At 47.2% G+C, this 20,402-nt stretch overlaps 1 protein-coding gene across 6 annotated transcripts in view; it reads left to right on the top strand.

Annotated features, from left to right (window-relative positions):
* The window catches only part of DAZAP1 (DAZ associated protein 1), a 1,852,448-nt gene that overhangs the window by 831,258 nt on the left and 1,000,788 nt on the right, over window positions 1-20,402 (top strand). The gene's annotated exons all lie outside the window — the stretch shown is intronic.

Raw genomic sequence — 20,402 nt, 5'->3', positions numbered from 1 at the left:
AGGCCATGTCACATGGTTCGCCGGTTGGAGGAAGGCTGGCGCAGCATCTTGTAGAATGGCGTGCCATTACTTCAGATGTGTGGGTTCTGGAGATCATAGCCCACTGCTACTGTCTTCCTTTTCGGCAGAGGCTTCACGACAATCCAGCAGGGAATCTCTCTTTGAGGAGTCCGGATCTTCTCCTTGCGTGGGAAATAAAATCCCTGCTAGAGAAAGGTGCCATAGAACTGGTGCCTGTAGCGGAGAGGAACAAGGGCTGGTATTCCCCTTATTTTTTGATTTAGAAGGAAGACTGAGGATTGAGATCAACCATGAACTTGCGTTGTTTGAACAAGCTCCTCAGGAAGGACAAGTTCAAGATGGTTACTTTCTCTCAAGTCCTCCAGGCCCTTCAACTTCAGGACTGGTTGGTGTCTCTCGACCTCAAGGACGCTTACTTTCATGTGCCGATCCATCCCAAGCACAAGAACTACCTGAGGTTCGTGGTTCGCGACTCGCACTTTCATTTTCGGGTCCTGCCGTTCGGATTGACCTCCGCCACGAGGGTTTTCACCAGGCTCGTGGTGGTGGCAGCATATCTCAGGAAAAGGGGGATTCACGTCTACCCCTACCTGGACAATTGGTTGATCAGGCTGCGCTCTCCCGGCCAAGTCCTGGATCATCTGTCAGTCACCTGCCACTCCCTTCACAAGCTGGGCTTCTCCCTCAATTTAAAGAAGTCCCACTTGACACCAATGCAGCGGCTCCAGTACTTCGGAACAGTGCTCGACACGTCCCTGGGGCAGTGTTTCCCTCCCCAGGTGAGGGCTCATCACATTCAGCAGATGGTGCACAAGTTCCCAGAGTCTCCCGGCGTTCGAGTTATTGAGGTTGCTCCGCCTCATGGCATCCTGTATTCTTCTGGTGCCAGAGGCCAGGTTATTGATGAGATCTCTGCAATGGGCTCTCAAGATGCAGTAGTCACAGTCCTCCGGCAGGATGTCGGACCCCGTTCAGGTGCCGCCCTCGGTCGCCCAGGATCTTCTGTGGTGGGCCGTCGAAGGCAATCTGATGAGGGGGGCTCCATTTTGGCTACCCTGGCCGGAGGTGACGATCGTGATGGATGCATCCCTCATGGGATGGAGAGCACATGCCAACGAGTTGATAGTCAGCGGTCGTTGGTCTCCGTCGGAGTCCAGACTCCATATCAATCTGTTGGAGCTGAGGGCCTTCAGGCTTGCTCTGAAGGCTTTTCTGACGACTGTGCGAGGAAAGAATGTCCTGATTCTAACAGACAACACAGTGACCATGCACTACCTCAACAAAAAAGGGGTGAGGCAGGTTCACTTCCTCTGTGCAGGGAGGCTATGCAGCTCTGGTTCTGGGCCATCCAGCAGGAAATTTCGATCTCGGCAGTTCATCTGGCCGGAGACGAAAACGAGCCGGCGGATGCTCTGAGCAGGCAAAGCGCAATCTCTCACGAGTGGGAGCTTGCTCAGGAGATTCTCCTGGAGATCTTCGCCCTTTCGGGGACCCCACAAGTGGATCTCTTCGCCTCCAGTGTCAACGTTCGTGGTGGAGTGGTCCTTCCCACTGCTGTACGCGTTTCCTCCAGTCCCCGTCACTCTGCAAGTGCTGCGGAGGTTACAGGGGTTTGGTTCCCGGATGATCCTCATTGCTCCGGCATGGGCCTGGAGACCGTGGTACTCGGACCTTCTCGACTTGTCCATCTGCCCCCACGCCGTCTTCCCTACCGAGACGATCTGCCCTCACGGGAGGTGGGTCACGTTCTCCATCCAGAGGTCAGATCCCTCAACCTTCACGCTTGGCTTGTGAAAGGTTGAGGTATAAGAATTGGGACCTCCCTGAAGACGTGATGGAGGTGTTGCTTTCGGTCAGACGGCCAGCAACAAAGTACCTGTACCGTTGGAGAAAGTTCTGCGACTGGTTCAGGGTTAAGAATGTGGATCCTTTTTCATGTGACATTCCTGTGGTTCTGTCTTTTTTTGCTTTTGTTAGCCCACAAGGGCTGCAAGTGGGTACCATTAAAGGTTACCTGGCGGCGCTGTCCATATTAAAGCGCTCGTCTGAGGAGTGTTCTTTATTTCAAAATTCCTTTAATTTCTCAATTTCTGAAAGGGCTCACTAATGTGTTTCCACCGTCACCTTTCCAGGTGCCCGGTTGGGATTTGAATCTTGTTCTAAAATTCATAATGGGTGCTCCATTTGCGCCTTTACATTCTTGTCCTTTGAGACTGTTAACCCTTAAAACTGTATTTGTAGTTGCAGTTACTTCCGCTCGCATGGTGAGTGAGTTGCAGGCAGTGTCTGTTAAGCCACCCTTCACAGTGTTTCAAAAGGACAGGGTTGTCCTTGGGGTTCGTCCTTCCTTTCTTCCGAAAGTGGTGTCGCAATTTCATTTAAGCCAGAAGGTCATTCTTCCGGCATTTTATCGTCTTCCGCATCCTGGTAAGGAAGAGGAGAGGCTCCATAGGTTGGATCCTAGGAGAGCTTTAAGTTTCTATATTTCACGCATTTCCCGGGTCAGAGTGGACGATCAGCTCTTCATAGATTACCCTGGAAGGCGGTTGGGAAAAGCTGTTACTAAGCAGACTTTGTCTAGATGGATTATCTTGGCAATTTCTGAATGTTACCGCTTGGCGGGTAAGGACCCTCCGGTAGGCTTACGGGCCCATTCTACTAGGGGGTATGGCTGCCTCTACTGCCCTGCATAGGGGTGTTCCTATTCGCAACATCTGTGAAGCAGCCACATGGGCTTCGGTCCATACTTTTGTAAGACACTACTCCCTAGATTCTATCCATGGGCAGGATCTGGCCTTTGGCAAGGCGGTCCTTTACTCTGCAATTTAATTGGGCATTCTAAATTTCTACATTCTGAATTCTTTTCCCTCCTCCATACGTTGGTACTGCTTTGGGTGTCTGTCATAGATATGGAATACGTCAGAGGACCCAATCCCCACGAAGAACAAGTTACTCTCTTACCTGGTAACCTTCTTTCGATGGGATGGTCCGACGTCGTATTCCATATCGCTACCTCCCTACCTACCGCGCTACAGAATTTCTTATGCGATTGCAGCTTACGTTTCGCAAGGCTTTCTGTGGTCGTACTGGCAGACGATTGGTGCCACACGTTCTGGGAAAAAACTGCAACTGAGGCTGCGGGCGTCGTGCATCCTACTTATTACATCCGATGACGTTGGCTCGCCGGAGGTCCTCGAGGACAGCGTATCGACGTCATCGATGCAAGACGCAGACGCCAAAAATTTTCCAAAGCAGCACAGCTGTGGTGATTACCTGTCATAGATATGGAATACGTCGTTTGACTATCCGATCGAAAGAAGGTTACCAGGTACGAGAGTAACTTGTTCTTCCTGCTGTTAACGGTAGGAGCGCCTTCATCAAATTGTTCTTGTCCACCTGTGCCCAGGGCACATACTGTGCTCTACCCACGGCCTTGTGTATCAGTCATCTGGAAGCCCACTTTTATCCCTTCACTTCCCTTTTTCCTTGCTACTGCCATTCGGCCAAACCTCTTACCCTCTCATTCGACAAACTTTCCACTCGAGGTGTTATTTGTGGCGCATGTTGCGCTTCCTCCTCAGTCGTCCTCAAACTCATCCACTGTACTACGCCCATCCTCTCCCTGATCGCAACCTAAGCCGTTTTTCTAAAAAAAAATGTTTTTATCATTTCGAGAATAAAACATACAAGAGAAAAGTTACATGTACATATCCATTACACCAGAGATATGCATTCAATTTGTATAATACTTATAATAACAATTGACGGAACCTAACCAAACTTAAATTCAACATTTGAAACCCAAACACACTACCAGAAATCCCTATCTTATAGTAGAAAACCCAACATCTCAAGACAAAAGACAATATAACACCAACAAATACAACACACAACATTTTGTACGAAAATAATAACCTCCATCTATTCCAGTCAAAAAATGAAGCATGCAATCAGTAAACATCAACTGTATTAGTCATTGAAGGAACCCTAAGTTCTAAGGTAATGCTCCTCCCTCTTCTGTTTCGCTAACATAATTCTCTCGTAATCAGACAAAGTACGGACATCACTCAGCCATTCATCCACAACCAGCTTTTTCCTTGACATCCAAACTTTTAATATTTGTTTAGCCGCTACCACTAATACCCTATTAATCCATCCCGTTCTCACACTGCCCTTGTCCCCTCTCTCTCTACTCGACAATAATATCGTTGAATAAGGTGTTCGCAGTAGGGAGTCCTGTTAGGGAGAATTCTCTGTTTAGGCTGAATTTCCTAACCTAGTGAGTCCCCCAGCAGCTTTGCTGGATTTTTGGGGTTTATTTTTTTTCTCCAAGAGTGAGACTCTTTTACCCTCACTCTTGGACATGACTTGAGTGTTCCTGTGACTTGCTATGTGCTTATGGGCTATGGGGTATTTTTTCCCCATAGGCTATCATTGGGTTTTGAATGTGTGTTACACAGCACCCTCCGTGCAGTAACACAGGGGTGTCATAGTGACCCCCAAACATAGACTCCACACCCTGGGGCTGACTACTGTCTCCCTGGGTCTGTAAAGTCGCCATTGACTTTACTAGTCTTAACTTAGGAACTTAACCAGTACAAACCATCTTACTGTGGAAGTACTGGTAGGGGCAATTAGATTGCCCATGGGTCTGTTGTCGAGGGGGTACGGTCCCGTCCCCCCTCGCCGAGTTCTGGCTGGTGGCAGTGGATACCACGGAAATATTCCACCGGAATATTTCCCAATGGGATTTCCCATTGTTTTGAATGCACCACTTTTTGGTGCAATGTTAAAGATACCGCCGGTTTATTTATTTAATATAAATTCACCGGTTGGGTTTTTTGCCAGAACTCGCCGACAAAATGGCGTCTAGGTTCACTTCAGTAACCCTGAACCCGAGTCGAGCCTTTGTTCCACTTTTGGCGGGCTTCTGCACAGAAGCCCTCCAAAGTGGTGCCATTCTGTCTGGGTACCACAGAGGGTGTGGGAGGGGGTTTAGGCACCCTGGACTGAGTTGCCTTGCCAACTCAAGTCGCACTCTGGTGTGATTGGCCCAAGTGGTGAGCCCCCCGCTCACCACTTAGCATGTTTGAGTGACAGCTAGGCTGTATGAATGGGGGTTTGCTGCATAAAAGCAGGGTTTTTGGGACTGGTTCTTCAGAAGTCGCCACAGGACCTAAGAAGCCGAAGAGGGAGAAGCCGAGCCGACCTGCCAAGACGACACCACCGGTGGAGCCCTGCAGAACCGTCTCACCACTTTTTCCGACGACAGAGGAGATCTCCCGCCGGAGAGTCTCCTTCCCTTAACTGGTGGGGACAACCAGTTGCTGCCTTCTTTTCGCCGTCCCGAAGCATCTCGTGGCCTCCTTGCCTGTGCCAAGCACCCCGGCAACCGGGATACCACTTTTTACCTCAACCGCGACAGAGGGGTAAAATCCTTTGTGACCGGAAAACTCCACGGCTGGCCTCATCCCTGGTAGTGCAACGACCTGCAGCTTTCCTCCACGTCGAGATCTCCTCTTCCTCTGGACGACGCCGCGACTTGCACCCACTACCACGAACAACTACCACCGCTGGAGGATCCTTTCCACTTTTAAAGGTACTGTGTCCCGCCCGGCTTCCCTTGCAACCGATTGTACGGGGTAGATTTAGCCCTCGGCTCTCGAACCTGGGTAAGCCTGGGACACCCTAACTAAACTTTTCTAATCTCAGAAAAACCTTTTCTACTCACCTGTAAAGACTTGTGATATTGCGTGATCTTGGGCATATTTTCGCCTGGCTCCCTCTAAAGCGTGCCCCGAACCAATTCTCCTTGTCCCACAATTGATTGTCTTTCTAACCTTATGTGAAAAGTGTTTTACTTTGATGTTTGCATTACTCCTACCTTTTTTCCCTCCCTTTTCAGTAACTTGTTGGAGTGCCATCTAACGTTAAGCGCTCACCTCTGTTTGGAAATAAGTGGTGTTAACTTAGACTTGTCCAACAAATGACTAGGGATGTACATATAATTAATAGTGACTGTGTTTTGACTTACTTACCTTTTTCTGTGCTAGTGTAATTTATGAGTGTGCCTTAAAAATAAATAAGTATATACTTTTACACCTAGCTCTGGTCAGTGTTTGCTTATACTACTGTGCCTCTGTACCTATCCTGTATCCTCTATATACTGTCTAACTCTTCTTGAGGGAAGTCTGACTGCTCAGCCACAGCTACCACAGTGAATCTGTGTGGTGCAGACTGCTACCAAGTGGGTTTACTGCCAACACCTGTAGACTTAAATCTTTTGCAGTGGTCCCAGAGGGAACTGCACAGGTTTCTGCCTAACAAGTCCCCTATCACAATATCTGAACTGTTCAAATCATCCCAACTTCAACGGAATAGATTGGATAATGTAAAGTACCTTTTGCAAGAGAACCATCTTGATGGCATTTATTTTCGCCCAGAGCCCCAGCGGTAAACAACCCCATTTTAATACATCCCTCCATATCTTTTCCGAAACGTTCGAGACGTTAAACTCCACCATTTTCCTCAGGTCACGAACCAGGTATATTCCTAAATATTTAATTGCTTCCGTCTCCCACTGACAATCCCACAAACCCATATCCCCCCCTTGGTAGCGAAACATCTATAGGAAAGACAACCGTTTTTTCCCAGTTGACCTTATGTCCAGACAATAACGCCACCTCATTGAACATACGTATTAACTTTTCACTTGCTTCCCGTGGATTGGTCAAAACAATAGTCATATCGTCCGCATAACACGCAATCAATGGCTCAATCGCAAGATTAAAAAGGTATGGCGACAAAGGACAACCTTGCCTAGTACCCCTTGACAAGAAAAATGGTGCAGACAAAATGCAATTAACCCAAACTCTAGCACAGATAGATCAATTAAGCATTTTTTATAACTCTTAAAAAAATATCCCCAAAACCCATCTCTCTAAGTGTATAATCTAGGAAGGGCCAATTTACACGGTCGAAGGCCTTCTCCGCATCCACAAAAATTAGGAGTGCATTCTGGATCTTTTCCTTTGTTAGTCCCATTATATCTATTAATGTCCTGACATGATCATACCCATATCTATCCCGCATAAAGCCAACTTTAGAGCGGCTAATCAGATAACCAATGCACCTATCTAGCCGGTTAGTCAAAATTCTAGTGACAATTTTTAGATCAATATTTAACAACGATATTGGTCTATAGTTTTCGCATTTTTTATGGTCTTTACCTGGCTTCGGGATCACCACAATACAGGCTTCCTTCATCGTAGGACATGCCACCCCATTTAACATAAAACTATTGTACAAATTGCACAATATTGGTGTTAATACCGGACCCAATGCTCTGTATAACTCCGCTGCGAGACTAAACCAGGCGACTTACCCACATTAAGCTGGTCAATGGCTGCCAATATTTCCTCCCCTGCAATCAGTCTATCTACAGCTACAGCCTGATCCTCCGACAACCTCAGTAAAACAATTTTATCGAAGGATCCATCCAAATCCTCAGGTGTTGGAAACTGATCCTCCTTATACAATGAATCATAAAATTTCCTAAAGCTTTCACAAATCTCCTCTCTCTTAACTTTGTACTCCCCACCTTCACCTTCTAGCCTCCGAAGAAAGGGGTTATCACTCAGTCCACGCAGCCTATTAGCCAGTAGCCTACCATTCTTGTCCCCCTGCTCCCAGAATTTCTATTTCATAAAAGCATACCTTTCTCATACTGCGTGTCCATCTCACGCTTATAACACTCCCGCATTCTTCCCATATCATCCTTGTCCTCCTTACTTCTTGTCAGCTGATACCTCTTCTGGCATTCCTCTAATGCACTCTCTAACCTCTTCAGCTCAGACACTCCCTTTTTCCTAATGCGGGCCGTTATGTTCATCAATTCACCCCTAACCGTTGCCTTTCTAGCCTTACAGTTCTGTACCCTCTGCTACGTGCTCTTAGGTCTTCTTTGTTCTCTATATGCACATCTTGCATTGCTGTGCCGTCTAATCTGAACAAAATGTCCCCCGCTCTCCATTTGTCTACGCCACTCCCTTCTGCCTCACTCTGTGCTGTTAGCAACCGCTCTAGCTCTGCTTGTGCTGACTCTAGCGCCTCTTCTAAATCTTTCTGTCCAGTGTGCTCTTGTGGTGGAGCCGTTGCTGAAATGGGGGTATATCAGGGCGATGGGACCATTGCTCGGGCGGACACTTGGGTCTCGTTACCGTACCCCGTCGCTGGGAGCGCTGCCATCTGTTCGGTGAAAATCTTTGTGGCCAAACTGCGGGCGAATGGGTAAGACTTTGTACTGATAATGGTCGTGGCATATGGAAAACCACAGGTAACAGGTTGGACAAAGGAGGAGCAGTCTAAACAAAGCTTTTATTTAAATAATTAGAAAAAGACCTGCCTTTCCTTACACTACAAGGGTTTGCCCTACCTAACAGAACTCTAACTAGGAGACCCGTCGTCAGAGTGGTTTGTCCAAAGCTAAAAGTCTGTATTCTGTCCAAAAAGCTATCATATTCTGACTTTACCACTAAGCAAAAAGGTTTCCACAAACAAAAAGGGCCTCGGGAGAATGACTCTGCCTCAGTGATTGATCTTCTTATAGTCTCTTGTAATAGTTCTGAGTAGCCTCTTCAATTCCTCAAAGGGGCTTCTTGGGTCTTTCTTGAGTGTCCAATGACTATTGGCTCTCGATGTCCAGATTGGTTCTTTCCTTAACTGTTGTTCATATATTCTCTCTTCTAGTTTCTTGATTCTGGTTTAGCAAACTGTTCATCCCACTACTATGACTAGGAAGTCTCTTCCCGTAGTATTCTTTGTTTTTCTTAAGGTTTTCCCCACTGACTGTGACTAGGGAGATCACTCCCATACACTCCCATAATCACTCTTATGGTTTTCATAGTTACTGTAATGAGGGCAATTGCTCCCATAGTACTTGACTTTTCTTACGGATTTCACAATCACTGTAACAAGGGAGATTACTTCTGCACCTCTCTCTGCTTTTCTAATAGTCTTCACAATTGCTGTGACAATGGAGGTTACTCCAGTACCACTCTTGCCGTGTTATAATCTTCACAATCCCTCGGACCCCTCCGGGTCTCCTGCTGCTCCCGTCACCTCTGATTCAGTGGGTGTGCGTCACTGTTTCTTCCTGGAGTTGCGTGCTGGCTTCTCTCCTGTAGATGCCTTCAATGTTTCCTTTCCCAGCTTCTCATCTCATCTCGTCAGCGGCGCCGCAGAGCCCTTGGTTTGGCGGTGCTGGTGCTGTTTACGGACCACATAGTCCACCTCTTTGAGGTCACGTAAACTTCAGGATTATCCCAAGTTTCAAGTGAGTCAGCCCTTCACAGGCTCATGGGTTGCTTCTCCGTCAGGCTCATAGGTTGCTTCTCCGTCAGCTCTGTCATCCCCAGGTTGAGGACCAGCTTCCTTACGTGGACTTCTCTTCCCGGCGTTTACCGGGATCTGCTGGCTTGACACCGGCTTCACCCTTCAGCCATTCCTTCCTCTGTTTTTGTCATGTTGCTGGGTCCTTCCCAGTGGAGAATCAGAGTCCTTTCTTTGTTTTCGCAAGGTATTCTCTATGCCGCCTTGGGGCCAACTCTTCCCAGTACTGACTATCTTCACTAAAGGAGTGGTTATTACTCATTCACTCTTCTTCCCAATAATATTTGGATCAAACCTAATTTCATTGTTTAGGCCTCTTTTACTCTTTCTCTTCTCAGTGGTTTCAGATCTTGGTTGAGCAGAAGAGATCACCCTCCCAATGGCAAATAATAGTTTCTTCTGGTTGAATTTCTCGTAACATTGAGGGCCTCAGGTTCTCATAGGAAAGAGGATTAGGGAGTTCCTGCATGGCACAGGAGTCCCTGTCCCCAAGAGGGGAGTCTGTCCCTATGAGGTCCCGGTTACTACCACACCTATGGGGAATGTTGTGTAGTGGGCTCATTTCCCTAGCCTCACAGGAAAGGGCTCCCCTCTGGGAAGAAGTGACGAGATCCCATGATTCGTCACAGCAGCTAACAGCCAGTTTCATAGCTGAAGGGATACAAGGATTAGTGCAGGCGTAGCAATCTTGAACTTTTCTTTGGGCAAATTGATTGAAGGGGGGGGGTCTAGTACCATCTGCAGACCGGCCTTCTTTTTCTTTGCAACGGTAAAGAACCTGGAGTAAAAACCCTGCTCTTCCTCTCTGAAGAAGGAACTTTATCTCTTTCATTAGCAACCACTTCTGTAGTTCTTACGCGAGAACGTCTGAGCCTTTGTGTCGGGGAGTGGGAAGTGGGTGGGTTGGGGGAAGAGGATGGCAATAGCCCCTGTGTACCTCAGATAGTGACCATCTGTCGCTTGTTATGTTCTTTAACATTTCCTCCGACTGATGAGCTTTGGCTCTGCACCCTCACGTGACTTAAAACGGGGGAAGATTGGGAAAAGGATCCCTGGATGGTCGGTCGCGATTGTTATTTTGCGTGGAGCGCTCGGTAGTCTGTCTTGCCCAGTCCGGCGGTCCTGGAAGCCTCAAATCCTTCTGAAGATTTCACTGAGTGACTGTCTTTAAATGCCTTTGCTTCGCAGAGGGTTTAGTTAGACTGGATAAAGACTTTGCATTAGGGTGCTGTTTTTCTTTCACTTCTGCTCCTGCTCGCTGTCAGAGCTGAACAGCGCCACTCCATCAAATGGCAGATCCAGGATACGCTTCTGTATATCTGGTTGGAATTTGGTGCCTTGAGTAGCGCTGGTCACTTTACATATAGCCCTACACCTAGATGTTGTAAGCAGGTGATGATAGGCTGCCTCAAGGAGGTCCTGCAGTACTTGGCAAGCCTCAGCCAAGACTGAGCTGAACCGTGCTTGAAATTCAGGGGAGAGGAGGCAGTCCTAGACGCCCAACTTGTAGTCTGACTGCTACTGCGTTGGCCTGTCTAAAACGGAGGGCAAGGTTATGGTAAACCACTTTCCTGCATTGTCCAGAAGGCAGTTCTCAGACTCTGAGAAGTAGTAGCAGACAATGTATTGCTTTTTTGAAAGAGTCACAGCTGCTTCTCTAGTGGAGTGAGCTAATGGGTGCTCATCACACACTGCTTTTTTACCGGTAGGGATATGTACCGCATGTTCACCCATTTTGCAACAGGTTACACTGAGGCAAGTTTTTGCCAAGTTTGTTTGGCTTCCCCCACTACATCAGGTTGAAGCTGCATGCCCACATCAGGTTGAAGGTGTATTCCTGACCTTTCTGTAGTTTTCCTCAAGACTACTGTGGAAAGGACTCCTTGGTCCGACTGCAGGCTTTCTAGTTCCCGAAATCCTGTCATGGAATGCTTTAATGGGCATGCAAACTTCACCTGTGTCTTCAGAAAGACTATCTTGGTCATCCTGGGTCATCTGTAGGACCGGCAGGTAGAAAGGGGAGAATCTTTTGGTAGCATTGGAGGAGAGGGTACCTTGATTTGGGAGCCTATGTCCCCCACTGGAGGCGTAGGCTGTGCTTCTGCCATCACAGCCTGAGGTACAGTGGGTTAATTCTGAGGTTTCAGAGGGCCCAGAAACACTGGGAGGCGGCAGTGGGAGGAATCGGTTGGGGTCCTCCCAGTATGTGCACTGACATTGCCAGAAATGCTTTTTCCCCTGTGACAGCGTAGAATCTAATCCACAGACAGTGACCGCTGCTGTTTGGTTAGTCATGACCTCCCGTGGGTGAGATAGTTGCGGTCACCCTACAGGCCACAGGGCTCCCTGAGGTAAACTGAGGATCGGGACCTACCACTATCGCAAGCCTTCGAGGGACACTCTGGTGTCAGCCCGGTGAGCAGTAAAGGTTCAGCCTCAGACTGTGGTCCAACGTGAGGCAAAGCTCCTTCAAGGACTGGGTGTTCCATACCAGCCTTGCCAGGAGCCGAAGAACCCTTGGGCCCAATCCCGGTATTAGACCCTTGTGAGTCCTCGGTTTGAATGGTGGTGCAAGTCTCCCCAGAGACCTTAGGACATGCGCCAACACTGCGGTTGCTAACCACTACATGCGCCGAATGAGGCCTCCTGCCTCAGCTAATCGCGGAAATGGTGTCACCTTGACAGGGCGCCAGAGTAAAAAGAGTTGACTTGCCCTCTTTGGTCTGATTAAGTTTCAGAGGTGATCCAGCGCAGATGAATGAAAAATGTGTTCCTACCACTTTATTTGACTCTTGAGGGACTTGTACAAAAATCAGAGTGGGCAGGTGTCCCAGAGGTGAAGTGGGTCCAAACATGAGTGTGAGGGACCACTGCTGCGAGCGACCTGGACTCCTGGTGCACATACAAAACCCTGCTCTACCCGGCATAAATGGTAGGAAGTGAGGGGGTGAGAACAAATCAAATGTACTGCTTAGAAGTGGTTAGTAAAGAATAACAAATAAAATAGGGCTCTGTCCAGCATTCGACCCACCCGATGTGGAGAAGAGGGACTGATGGGAACGAGCACGGGAGGTCGGAAATAGGGAGTTTTCCCTCTACATGTATGTGACGCTCCGCTCTCCACATTTGGTTTTTTAAAAAAACTATTTGTTCTGTGCGGTGAAAAAACATACATCTTTGCTAAACAGTCTACAATGGAGTTGCAGCAGATACATCGACCAGATGAATACTTGCAGAAACATGTGGGGGTCATTTACGGAATGAGATCAATTGCATACAAAGTTACCTTAGACATCATTATACAGTGTTCTGTGTAGTTAGGTTTGCCTGGAACGGGTCCCAGATATTTTTCGGTCTGCAGCACGGCGTCACGAGAGACACATAGGCCTCCTCACATTCATTGGCATAGGTCATTTCTCAAATCCACATTTTAATATCTGGGGCTGATCTGGTTTTCCATCGCAAGAGAGTGCATTTTTTAGCCAACAGACAGCTCGCTATCTTACCTATATCACCAAAGAGATATTTGGGAAGTGTCAAATGTGGGGGACTCCAATGCATGTCTGCAATACTTCTGCTACCTCCTGCCAAAAATGGGTTACCTTGGGGCATTCCCAATACATGTTATGCGCATCCGCGACCTCCGCACCACACTTAACATAGGCACTAGATGACAGTGGGGCAAATCTGTCAGTCTTCGCTGGAGTGTTATGTAGCCTGTTGAGTACTTTGAATTGCATGAGACTGTGTCTGGCGTTGAGAGATCCCTCCTTTGTCAGCCAGCGTGTCCACTGTGTGCCTTTCAACGTGGTTCCTATATCAGCCCCCCATCTCTCTGACTTTCATGGGTTGTGTTAGTGCATCTTGACATTTCTTGTATAGTCTGGATACCAAGCCCTGGCGTACCCGCCCGATACCACCACACTCAACTTTGCACTCATCGGGATCATTCGGGAATGATGGCCAGTGCCTTCAACCACCACTCTGATTCTGTAGTACAGTAGTGTTTTGATGGGGCTGGCGCCCAGTTTTTCAGAGAAGTTAGTGAGTTCAACAAACGAACCCCCTGGGTATAGGTTGTGCACCGTCCTAATGCCGTCTGGGTCCCACATATTCTGCATAGCCTTCTCGTATGTTGGGTGGAGCCCCAGGGAATTCCAAAGGGGGAGTGCTCCCACATAGGCTGCTGTGATGTTCAGTTTCTTAAAAATTCTGGTCCAGACGTTGACAGTGGTGCGAAGCGGGTCGAAAGTACATGTGTCAGAGTGTTGATTGCCCAGAACTATTGTACGCAAGTCTGAGGGGGATCCGCTATATTTCTCAAGCTCTGTGTGGAATGGTTAGGAGTGTGATGGGTACCAGTGCCCAGCGAAGTGTGCCTGTGCAACCTCGTAATATAGCTGGAGGTCCGGTGCTTGGTGTCCTTCCTGGTCATACGGTCTGGTCATGTCCTCCCACTTTCATCCGTGGTGTATCCTTCACCCCATGCGAAGCCGACCACGAGAGACCTCAGTTTTTCAAAGAATACTCGTCCCGGCCATACCGGGATATTGATAAAGTAATACAGTAGCTTCAGGACAATTACTTTTTTAAGGAGGGACAGCCCACCATACAGCGAGATTGGGAGCCGATTCCACAGATTCGATTCATCTTTAAGGATACACATGTAATTACCATGATTCATTTGCAATAATGGATGGTGTTGCCGTGTGACCACGATGCCCAAATACTTCAATTTGTCTTGAGCCCAGAGACAACCCTCCGGATTAGAGGGGGGTGGGGGCTGGTGGCTTCGTTCATAGCGAATATTTCCGACTTGGCATCATTAATGCGATATCCTGAGAATATAGGAAATTTACGGATCTCGTGCAGTATTGGGCCGAGATTTGTATCAGGGGCCCTAATGTATAGTCATTAATCGTCTGCATATAGTGAGACAATGTGTGTGGGGCCCGTCATGCGTAAGCCTCGATGGATGTAGCTAAGACGCATAATGCATGCCATTGGTTCTATAGTGAGGGCGAACAGCAGCAGGGAAAGCGGACAGCCCAGTCTCGTACCCCGCTCCAAAAAGAAGATGGGGGGCAGCATGGACCCAGTTCGGACCCTGGCCGACAGGGAGGCATATAGCAGGCGGACGTATTGAATATAGAACTTGCCTAGACCCATACGACTCAGCACCGAGAACAAGAATTGCCATGAGACCGAGTCAAAGGCTTTTTCGGCGTCCAAGGAGACCGCCTGCACCTTCGGATTGAGCTGTGAAATGACGCCAAAGAGCCTACATAAATTGAAGGCTGTCGTCTGCCCGGGAATTAATCCCAATTGGTCAGGGTGCTCTAGTTCAGACATATATGTGCAAGCAGTCTGGCAGCCAATAGTTTGGCAAAAATATTTGTGTCTGAATTAATCAGAGACAGTGATCTATACGAGCTCATATCTGAGGCCGGTCTATTGGGCTTCAGGAGTACTGTGATCACTGCTTCTAACATTGATGGGGTAGCCTACCAGTATTCAGTGCCTCTTCCCATATTCGTAGCAACTGGGGGGCAAGGGTGAAGCTCTATTCTTTATAGCGTTTGATAACCAGGGCCCCGAGGCTTACCAGAGTGGAGTGACTTGACGCCTTCAATTATCTCGTCAGTAGTCAGTGGCATGTTAAGGTCCCCTCGCGCCTTGTCCGAGATCGCCGGGAGCGGTATCCCATTTAGGTATGATTCAAGTTCCAGTGTTGCCATTTGTTAGTGTATAGGGACTTGTAGAAAATTCGGAGTTCACCTCTTCGGGAGTGTTCAGGGTGGTGCCAGTAGCACCGATAATCCCAGTAATATGGTGGGCCCAAGTCCCGGTTTTGATCGCGTTCGCCAATTGGCGGCCTGGTCTGTCGGACCCGCCGTATCCCCTAGCACGCGCTGGATAATAAAGCAATTGGGCTACACTGTCAGCTAGTTCATGTGGTTTATAGTCATTATATATTTATTTATTTATTCAATAAATAAATACCTCTTCGGGAGTGTTCAGGGTGGTGCCAGTAGCACCGATAATCCCAGTAATATGGTGGGCCCCAGTCCCGGTTTTGATCGCGTTCGCCAATTGGCGGCCTGGTCTGTCGGACTCGCCGTATCCCCTAGCACGCGCTGGATAATAAAGCAATTGGGCTACACTGTCAGCTAGTTCATGTGGTTTATAGTCATTATATATTTATTTATTTATTCACTAAATAAACAAAAAGAGTATCATTTACTATGGGGGGATCTCCCCCAACCCCCCCCACCCAACACCCCCCTGCCACCTCCCACCACCCTCTCACCCCTCATTCTCAACACATAGTAATTATATATTTATTTATTTATTCAATAATTAAATAAATAAAAAGAGTATCATTTACTATGGGGGTGTCCCCCCCAACCCCCCTCACCCAACACCCCCTGCCACCCCCCCACACCCCCCACCACCCTCTCACCCCTCATACTCAACACATTTTAGTTATATATATATATATATATATATATATATATATATTTTATGTATTTATACAATAAATAGAAAATTTCGAAAAAATATTGAAAAAATGTCGACATTATTTGTCGACATTATTTTTTTTCGACATTTATTTTTCGAAATTTTGACTGTCGACATTTTTACTGTCGAAATTATGACTGACCACCTCCCGGAACATTATTAAATTCCCCTTAATGAAACCCAATAGGGCACGATTGTGAGTTTTACCGTATTCTTCCTCCAATTTTTTGAGGTCGGCCTCCACCCCACTCAATTCCCGCCTAGTGGCTTTCATTGTCCCAGATGCAGTGGAAATGATTTCCTCCCTGATCCACCCTTTGTAGTTCTCCAATAATGTGCTGTGGTGTTGCACAGTCCCTTCATTTCTGAGGAAGAATTCGATTGAGATGTTTTGCACTCCCTCGGGAAAGGCTGGTTCTGTCAAGCACGAACTGAGCATGCGCCATAGGGGCCGCAGAGTGGGTTGGCATTCCATTCCATGGTCAAATTTATTTATTTATTTTATTTATTTGTTACACGCCCAGACCCTCCGGTGTCACAGCGTGGTTACAAGACAGCTTAGATATTAGTAAGACATTGTAATGTTACATTGGTTACATTGCATTTTAGGATATACAGTTTACAAATATTAACTAACAAAATATTGTATTGCAGATGCTTGTCCATGGGTTCTAATATTGGTTGAATAACCAGGTTTTTAGCAATTTCTTGTAGGCCGTGAAAGAGGATTCTTTTTTGATAGTAATAGGTAGGGTGTTCCAATGTTTGGGGGCTAGAGCGGTGAAGCTGCTACCCCCGGCTCTCATGGATTTGAAGCGGGGAGGAGCCAGGAGGAATTTGTCGTTAGATCTTAATGATCTCCTCTCATCTTTTGGGTGAAGTGTTGTTGAGATAGATAGGTCCTTTTCTGGTCAGGCATTTGTGTGAGATACATAATGTTTTAAAGATGATTCTAGCTTTGATAGGCAGCCAATGAGCGTCCTTTCTGGTCTTGGAAATGTGGTCTGATTTTTTTTATACCTAAAGCTGCTCTTAGGACTTTGTTTTGCAATAATTGCATTTTAGCTAGGTTGGCGTTGGATGTGCCTAGTAATGGTACGTTGCAATAATCCAATTTCGATAGAACCAGGGCTCTGGCTAGGGTGAGGCAATTACCTGGGGTCAGGAATTGTCGGCTGAGAGCAATGAGACTGGAGGTGTAGGCCATGAAGGAAGCGAGCGCATTAATCTGTTTAGTCATGGTGAGGTTGGCGTCAATGTACACTCCCAATGTTTTGACTTGCTACAGTACAGGAATGGCGGTACAATTGATGTTGATGGAGGAATAGTCAGGGTGGAGGGTTGCTATTTTGGCGGATGATCCTACAACTTCTGTTTTCTCTTCATTGAGACAAAGGCTGTTTAAAGCCATCCAGTTTTGTATGATGACGTATATTTTATTGATAGTTACAGTGTCCTGGTCATAGTTACTTGTAAGGGGTATGATGATCTGGTTGTCGTCCGCAAAGTTTGTGTATATGACACCCATGTCGTCTAGAGCTGAGAAAAGGAGTTTGGTATATGCGTTGTATAGTGTAGGGGAGAGACAGGAGCCTTGGGGCACTCCTATTGGGACTGGGATGGGGTTGGCTGCTTCTTTCCCTATGGATACTCTGGAGGTACGGTCAGTTAGGAAGGATTTCACCCATGCAGTGGCTTCCCTGGAGAAGTTAAACTCTCTGGCGAGTGAGGTGCAGAGTTTATCATGGTCCACCAGGTCGAATGCTGCAGAGAGGTCCAATAGCAAGAGGAAGCAGAGTTTCCCAGAATCTCTGATAGCATCCATCTGGATTTTAAGGTCCAGAATGGCTGTTTCCGTACTATGGTTAGGCCTAAAGCCTGATTGTCTGGTGCCGAGAAGCTGATTCGATTCCAGATGGGTTTGGATTTGGTTGTAGGCTAATTTGTCAATGATTTTAAGAAAAAACGGCACCGTGGTTATGGGGCGATAGTTAGTCGGAAAGGTGGGGTCTAGGTTCGTTTTTTTTAGAAGCGGGGTAACCCAGGCTTCTTTGATGCAGGTAGGTACTATGTTTGAGTTGAAGGAGGCGTTGACAAATTTGGTCATGGTGGGTGTCAGGCTTTGACTAGTTTGGCTTTGACTAGTTTGGCTGGGACAGTGTCCCCTTTGCAATTGGACGCTTTAAGTTTGGATATGGTGTCGAATACAAGGTCTTGGGTGACGGGTGTGAATTGGAAGGAGGGGTTGGTGTTGTCACTAGAGGAGGCAACGGGGTTAGGAGTGGGGGGAATTTATTTCAGCTAGGAGTAGTCTTTTGGATGTGTTTTTATTCTGCAACATAGCAATTTTGGAGGCCAGTGTGTCTTGTATGGTAGTGCACCATTCTTTGCTCGCATTAAAGCTCTTTGGAATCTGATGCTGTATTACTGATGCGCGCATTGTAGGCATTGGCTTTTGGGAGATAATGGTTGTTTTGTAGATAGTATTAACATCTTTGAAGCCTTTGGCTGAGTCCGGGGAGGGGGGTGTTTGTTATGGGCGTGTTCGAGAGAGCGTTTTTTCCTTCTTAGGGTGACTAGTTCTTCATTGAACCAGAAGTTAGATTTTTTATTATCATGTCTTAGTTTGGTGGTAACTGGCGCTATTGTATCAATCGCTGTGGAGAGGCATTTGTGGTAATGCTCCGCGAGGGTGGTAGGATCATTGCTAATGATTGAGTGAGCTTCTAGAATTGTTTTCAGGGCGGGGTCAAGGTTCTCTACTGTGAGTTTTGTAGGATTTCTGCTTTCAATGGTGTCCATAATTCTGTCTTTAGGCGGGCAAGGATCGTCACTAGTGATAGTGAATTCTATGCAAAAGTGGTCTATCCAGCTGAGAGGGGTGATTGGGCCTATAGTGATTTTGGTGTTTAGGGTGAGGATCCAATCCAGAGTTCTACCCTTGTTGTGGGTGGGGACATTTATGTGTGGCAAAAGTTCATGTCATTAAGTGCCAGGAGAAGGGAGGTGGCTTTGGTGTCTTGGTCATCATTGAATCCAAGATTCAGGTCACCAATGATGATGCATTTCGTTTGGGGTTTGAGGATAGGTGCCAGTATTAATGGGATGTCTGTTTCTGGGTGGCTATTGGTGCTAGGCGTTCTATATATAACCACAATGTTGATTGTGGTGTTTTCATTCATGGCTAGTTTAGCGAGCAGTAGTTCATATCCTGCAATTGATTCAATAGAGCTAGATCTTATTTTGAGACTGTTTTTAGTTATGATAGCAACACCGCCACCTGGGGAGGTGGTTCTGTCAGCTCTGAGAATAGAGTAGTCTGGTGGGACGGCTAGTGCTAACAGAGGGCCAGACGCTTGGTGTAACCAGGTTTCTGTAATTACTAATAGGTCTACCCCAAAAGGATGGGTGAGTGATCAGAGATCATGCGAGGGAGAATTTTAGATTCAACTACGGTTGTCATAAGTGAAGCCGAGACCAGTCAGAAATCGAGTCTAGAATGTGCGTCGTGGACTGTAGAGTAGTACGTGTATTCCCGCGTTAGCTGGTTACGGGCCCGACATGCATCCGTTAATCCCAAGTGCCCCACTACACTCCGGGCTGCAGCGGATAACTCTTTTTGTAGAGCTGGATCTGTCCATAATGCAATCAAGGATCAAGTTAAAGTCCCCCTCGACCCCCCTTTCCCCTCCCCACATGTGTGAATGTGCTTCCCCCAACAGAATGTCTAGGATCTGGCCATATAACTGCAGGTCGTCAATATTAGGGCTGTAGGTGTTTATAAGGGTTGTGGGCACACCCACCAGGGCACCCCAAAGGAAACATACCTGTCCTGTGGGTCAACGTTTCATTTGGAAATGGTACAGATAGGTGTATTAGTGTGGGTACACCACAGGACTGAGACGAATAGTTGGTGCAGCATCGTTGCTGGCCCCGTGCTTTGGCGAATGAGTCATTAATGGGACCCTGGGCATGTCTCTCCTGTAACAGGACCATCTTAGGGGCGTGCCTGTTTATGTAAGCGACGACCTTGCGTGCCTTAATAGGGTGGTTGAGACCGCGTATACCCCTCTCCACATTTCTAAAGGTTAAACACACATGTGCCCTCCCACTCCACAGGAATTCCCATAAATTTGCATGAAAGACGATGTAACACAGGAGTATAGTGTAAATTCTGCTCATGGATGGAGGAATAAATATTGACCTGACAAGTGTTAGAAAGTTAGAGGAGGGGCGGGCCAGGTAATGGTTGGAGCATCCATTTTTTGAATGAATTTTTAACTAAATTAATATTTTTCTTGGTTAGCGGTTTTTTTTCGGATACAGTGAGTTGCATCCTACTTAGAACTGCAAAATGGAAGAAAATAGTTTATACGATGCACAACTATTTTACTTTTAAGTAGCTCAGACACTCTTCCTTATGGAAGGGGTTGGGATGTAGTCTGTGCCTGCCACACGTTCCAGTAGCC

This window comes from Ambystoma mexicanum, chromosome 1p (assembly GCF_040938575.1).
Source record: "Ambystoma mexicanum isolate Mex_15411 chromosome 1p, UKY_AmexF1_1, whole genome shotgun sequence".
Classification (NCBI taxonomy): Eukaryota; Metazoa; Chordata; class Amphibia; order Caudata; family Ambystomatidae; genus Ambystoma; species Ambystoma mexicanum.
The sequence above is the reverse complement of the archived record's forward strand: the minus strand, read 5'-3'. Positions and strand labels throughout refer to the sequence as shown.